Genomic DNA, 6407 nt, shown 5'->3' with positions numbered 1-6407 from the left:
GCAAGGCTACTGGTCAGAAAAATGCACAAGCAAAACAAGAGAGAAACTTCACTGATTTAGCTACATCATAAAGAACGCTCAATCCTCTATTGGCTTTGATACCAATTGTAAGATCAGGGAGAGAAGATTAGAGAACCATTCATGATATTGGCATGCTAACACAACACTTGAATACACGATGGAGATCAAGTAAAATGTAGACACTAAACTAAATTGATTGATACTACATAAAGTGTGTACAAATGGCTCATTATATAAAGCTAACATAGGCAAATCATTTGGATATCTCATAGGAACCCAAAATCAACCCAACCAAGTTACGATCTCGTGGGTGACTTTTCAAGGCACTTTAGGAGCCTTATAACTCTTTCTAAGTGAGTCAACACCCTTCAATAATGACCCCCATGGGTACCCTCGTTTATAAGTGACACGGGGTGTGAGTGGAGGGATTGACGACAGGGACGCACGATCGGCGTCGCGTGGGTTTTAGGCAGTCGGATCTCCAGAGTAGAGGGGGAAAGATTCTTATAGTGTTGGGAGTCGCTCTCTCTACAATGGCACGCGATAGGCAAGTTGGATAAAGTCGTGGAGTGTGGGCGGGGAGGTCTTGGGTTCAAGGCGGTCTTGGGTTCAAGGCTCGATGATAGGCTAGGAACCCTACATTTTTTGGCTCGTTGATGATAAATCAACGGTGGATTAAAGCAGAGCCACCAATCCCTTCACTCGACCCCGTGTCCTTCATCAACGAGGCATGAGTACCCACACCCTTAAGCACCTTTTCCACATGCTATCACATGGTTTTGTGCCACCTGTGCATCCCAGTAGACTATAGGTGCTACACACAATAATAGGCTAAAGCCAAAAACCCTTACAAGCAAGAGGTGGAGACATTCCACATGCTGATGTGGCGATGATTCCATGCTCTAAGCAGCTTCAAGTGATTGGAGGCGGCTGTCGGGGATTACAACCACTGATGTGACAATCATCAATCAACTGGAAGGTGAAATTCCAACCGGGAATGGCAAGCAGATGGACGGCCAAGATATGCTACCTCCCGAACCCTAACTCATGGTAAAATATCCAAAATTTCATGCAATCAATGAGAGATGGGAGCCGCAACCAACAAGCACAGATTACATAACCAACTTTCATGGAAAAAGCAAATTTACTGCAACAGCAAAATCCTTGCAGAAAAGGTACATTCCGTTAAGATGAAAAGTAGATGTTTACCACACACAATACATCACAGACTTTCAGAGCTCAAGATCTCTCCCACACAGTACATCTACTTTGGAAAATAGTTTATGGCATCACACAATACATCACAGACTTTCAGAGCTCAAGATCTCTCCCATACAAAATAGATTATTGCCTTAAAATTGTCTGATACTTCAAAGATGGAGTATGAGACATCAGGAGATGCACAACCTTCGAGATATTAAGCTTGTTTTATACGTAAGGCTTAATAGCAAAATATCATGAATTTATCCCTAAGGCTTGTTTCAGCAAAATATATAAGCATGATTATCAGAACATCAAGAGCATTTGAAATATGGAAAACAATTACAGGATATCAAGCCTCACAGGTTGTGGGGGCCTCTCTCTCTCTCTCTCTCTCTCTCTCTCTCTCACCAAAGCAATTCAAAACTCTTAAGGCTGCCTGTACAGCTGTAGACACTTTTCTTCATAAATAGGCAGCACTGTTTGCCACTGAAATCCGACACCTAATGGTTTCAATCTTTGAAAGCATCAGCTCCTTCCTCCACATCATCCGTGTGAAGTCTTCCCTGCTCTGCCATTAGAATTCTAAAAACTCGTTTTGAGCACGCAGGTCCAATGCGCCTGTTGTGTTCTCCCAACAATCCCTCTTTCACCAGGTCCTGAAGAAGTTGCTCCTTCTCATGTACCTGTGATTAAGTAATCATGGTTAAAAGGAAACTGCTAGTCCCAAAATTAGAACACTGCTTAAGCCAAAACTCTTACAGTCTTAAATGGGTCAAGGTAGGCTTCAAAAAGAGCACTCATCGACGGGTACTTTTTTGCTATAGCAATTGCGCAAGAACCTGAAACTTTGGTAATGCAACGAGAGCTTTCAACCTAAGAATAAAAATGACAGACGTCACAAATCCCAAAGTAGAGAAGGGGCAGGGAAGTGGCAGCGTGCCAACTGTCCTTTCAAAATAGTTTACCTATTGCGATACCCAAGATTGCAATGGTACTTACCAGATATCTCTTTTTATGTCATCATTATGTGGGTCATTTTTCACCACATGATCTCCATTGGCTCTCAAAGAAAGAGGTGTCAACTTTCGCCTAGCAAAATGCACAAAACCAATATCACAAACATTGTGACATGTCAAAATGCACAAAATTAAAGAATATGGAGGTCCGTACTTAAATGGGCACTCTGCTAAGCTGCGTGTCAATCCCACAATATGTTCAGATACCTCAGCTTCATCCACACACAATCGTGAATGTACTCCATCATAGGAAGTCACCAACTTGGCCAAAACCTGAAGAAAGGAAGCAATAAGCAAACCTTTTAAGCCCTCATATGACAGAAAACTTGCTTACAAGACAAATTTACTTTAGTAGATAACAGTGACCGTCTATGTTATCCTTTTCTGTACTTGCTCAACAGGTGGTCGACTCCAATTATCTCCAGGAGTTTTGTACTGCTGTTGCTCTCTGGAGAAAACCAAAATCGATTCTTAACAAGCTGCAATCTGTTTGGCAGCAACATAAACAAGCATATCCGTAATCCCCACCATGCAAAAGAGGCAACAGCTCACAATTATGCACTTGCTTTATAGCACTTGAAAATAGTTTGCTATAATGAGATGACCAACCTTTTCTGCAGAAACCGCATAAGCTTGTTGATCAGATAGCAGAGCCTGAAACCTGGGTAGATTTTCTGCAGATTTCTGATGTGTTTATCCAAAGTACCTTCTGTGATCATTTCCAAAAACTCCTGTGCTTCTAGCACGACAAGCACGTAGGAAACATGTACACTTTCCAAAGACAACTGTTCCACCAACATATTAGCTTAAACTAAACAGGAAACCATGTCATGCAAAGAAAGCACTGTTGGAAAGACTAGAATCCTCGATTGTGAGAGAAAATAAGCACATAAGGTTTTGCCATACATATGCTGCTCATGACACTTACCTACATCATTAAAAGAAGGTTTGAGTAAATGCATACATTATAACCAAGACTTTATGGTTAATATGCATGTAATCTACCCAAACTTTCTCTGATGCGCATCTCTTGTTCCATTACCTGTGGTCCGACTTTCTTGAAAGTCTTTGGCTCTTGCGAGTCTTGTGACAGACAATCTTCTTGCAAATCTATCTGTGACTCTTTGGATGGTGATTTCATCTGCCAGACCACAGTCTTCTTCACTGGATTCTTCACTAAACGGTATTTAAAGCCCTTTTCAGCAAACCTGGTAAGGATATGACCTGGCATACAACATTACAACCCATGAATTAAACTTGACCACTAAGAGTAGAAACATCCAGTAGAGGGGATCGAAAAACCCTGCCTCCAATCAATCCTGCTTCCAAAATCTGTGTATCCACCAAGGCGATTATGTTTTGTAAGGCAAACTTGCCCTTCTCCCACTTTTCTTTCTCTTTCTCAACATTCCTCCTCTCAGCTGCTTCTGCTTTCAGCTCTTCTTTGCGCTTCTTCTCCTCCTGAAACAATAGAAGTTAATGGAATAAAGCCACCAGAAAATCATAAACAGCATAAATTACTGAAGGCCACCTCATTTCGCTGCTTCCTTAGCTCTTGCTGCCTCTTCTTCTCTTCCTGCTTTTCTTTTCTTAACATTTCCCTCTCTACTTTCAGCTGGTGTTTTCTTGCCTCCCTTTCTTCCCTATCTTTTGCCTGCTTCTGTTTTGTTTTGAGCTTCTCTACATCTTTATCCAACGCATTCGTAGAATCATCGATAACTGGCAATGCAGAACCTCCAGTCTTTGCTGTAACAGCCTTGGAGCTCTGTCGATCAGTCTTATTAGAACAGCCACTACTGATTTTTTCTGCATCCGTAAAATTATTGCACTCCCCTCTGACATATTTAACACTAGTATCACATTTTCGAAGTTTATTTATCAAGACTGAGTAATCCCCATCATAGTTGTCATCATCACTTTCGTCATAATTATACCCTCGCTTTCGTTGATGCTCATGTCTACATTCTAGATTAACTTCTTTCGGCACAACTACTTTGGATGTCTCAAGTTTGCTTAGAATTATCTTTAAATGGTCATCCCATCCAGGAGAGGAGCAATCATCTGAATCCTTGCTAGGTGAGCTTTCCACACCTTGGACCCTGGTAAGAACTGGGGATGTATTTCTGACTTTACAGAAAGACCCGGAAACCTTTTTACTGTTTAAAGAATCTAAATTATCAACACAAAAACCTCCGTCACTGCATCCGTCCTTTAAATCTATCTCTGCAGAGACCTCGCAAGGCTGCAAAACCACAAAGTCAACATCAGGCTTGTCGAAAATATCTAGAAAGGCGATCAGGTTGGCTAGTGGCATTAGAAGCCCCAAGTATGTCCTTTTCCGTCTCATTCTCAGGAGACAGAGAATGGCTTGCCTGCCAATGTTTGCTGTGTCTGGAGCACTTGTGCAAGCCAAGCCAGCTATCATTTGGCTCTTTGAATTCATCTGATAAGTCACCACAAACTCCATCATTTGTAGCTTTGGGGGCCAACCTACTGACCATTGTGTTTGCAAATGAGCCATCCGACTCTGTGTCAGAATCGAGACACACCACCTTTGTGACACCTGCATAAGAACCCAGAGCATTGCCAGATAAGAAATTCCTGCTCTAAACCCCTCACTTTCCATCAAAACAAAAATGACTTCGCCTTCTCCATCATTTACTTTCTCCCAACGTAAAGCTAGCACAGAATCTGTGTATTGAGCAGACGCGCAATTAAAGAACGATCAAAAAAACACTTGACCTTGACAATCCGCATTCCTTGGCTTGCATTTGGGCTTGCAGATGGGCGAAGTGAGAGAGTCAGAAAGCGTTACAAGCTCTACTTGAGTGCCGTTCATTCTCATTCGCGATATGTAAAGTGGGTTTCTATGCAATATGCAAAACCCTTCTCTTCAGCGCTCAGGAACGCGCACGCTTCTCGTCGCCATAGCTTCCACCTGTGCTCAATTCAAACTAGTCTTGCTTGGTGGGCCTTGCTATATTACATCTATAGAAAGAATATAACATGACATAAGCAAATTGACATTCATTTCAAGTTTTGTAATGTCAGTTTGATTCATCTAGAACACATGCCCCCAAGGTACAATTGATCTCATCTAGGACTTGTTTTCTTTCACAAATAATGGTCAAGAACTGAAGCAATTCAAGGTCCGTTGCATGTCTTACAAAGCATGACATCTTGTATAAGGTACTACAAACTGGGAATAGTTGGGCAAGGTCACGGAGGAAGAGAATACATTTGTTGTTGAAGGGGTCTTACAATGTCCTACTTTCTATGTTGACATTTTGTCTTACGATAAGGTCAAAATTCGTTTGGATTAACATGGATACGGGTGTCTATAATTATAATATCTGCCTCTTTTATGTCCAAATATCACTCATCGGTCTCATGAATAGAGAGGGGATACTATCGATTCAGGACTGGTATCTTGAACTAGTAACGAATTGTAGATGCAATGCTGCTAAGTCTTGTTGTTGCCGCTCCGATGGCAAAGAATCCAACGATAATACATAAGTGAGAGCAGAACGAGTGTCTATTTCATTTGTCTGTCGATCTCGTTTATCGCTATATATGTGAGGTATGCCGCCGTGCAGGAGGGACATATTTTTAGATTGTGAGCAAAGATGTCACATTGCATGCTCCAACCTTTATACAATGCAATAATTTCAAACCATGACCTAGCATATGGACGATAAGCTAGTTTTAAGTTGGCTGCAGTTTGCTCCCTAGCTTATTGACGCTTGGACTGTAATCTTGTCGGTCTTGAGAACTTCATCTGACACCTAGTACTAGGAAACGAGGACATACATAGTATGGCATCAATTATTTAAAGACCTAGGATAATATCAACTATTTAGAGCTAAAGTAAAGATGCACAAGGTCAATTCGCTACATTGATACACCACATGCATTCACTACTTGAGTATTCACTACTACTGTAATACTTCACATACATTGGCTAGCAACCGTATGCAAAGAGTTGTGTGTGTAACTAACATGTGCAGATGTTGATCCACATCGAGTGTATAGTTATGAAAACGAGATCCAAATAAACTGAAGCAAAGGAAGTAATGCAGATAATTCAAAAATAAGAAAATAGATAAAGAATGAATGAACTGCAACAAGAAATGAGATGCTTTACTGACCTGCAATGTTGTACTGTTG

At 41.3% G+C, this 6407-nt stretch overlaps 1 pseudogene; it reads right to left on the bottom strand.

Moving 5' to 3' along the window:
- Nucleotides 1-1433: 1433 nt before the first annotated feature.
- LOC147417252 (uncharacterized) lies at nucleotides 1434-5224 on the bottom strand (annotated as a pseudogene).
- Nucleotides 5225-6407: the final 1183 nt, after the last annotated feature.

The sequence above is a fragment of the Adiantum capillus-veneris genome, unplaced genomic scaffold (assembly GCF_014529385.1).
Source record: "Adiantum capillus-veneris isolate H3 unplaced genomic scaffold, ASM1452938v2 Hic_scaffold_302, whole genome shotgun sequence".
Classification (NCBI taxonomy): Eukaryota; Viridiplantae; Streptophyta; class Polypodiopsida; order Polypodiales; family Pteridaceae; genus Adiantum; species Adiantum capillus-veneris.
The sequence above is the reverse complement of the archived record's forward strand: the minus strand, read 5'-3'. Positions and strand labels throughout refer to the sequence as shown.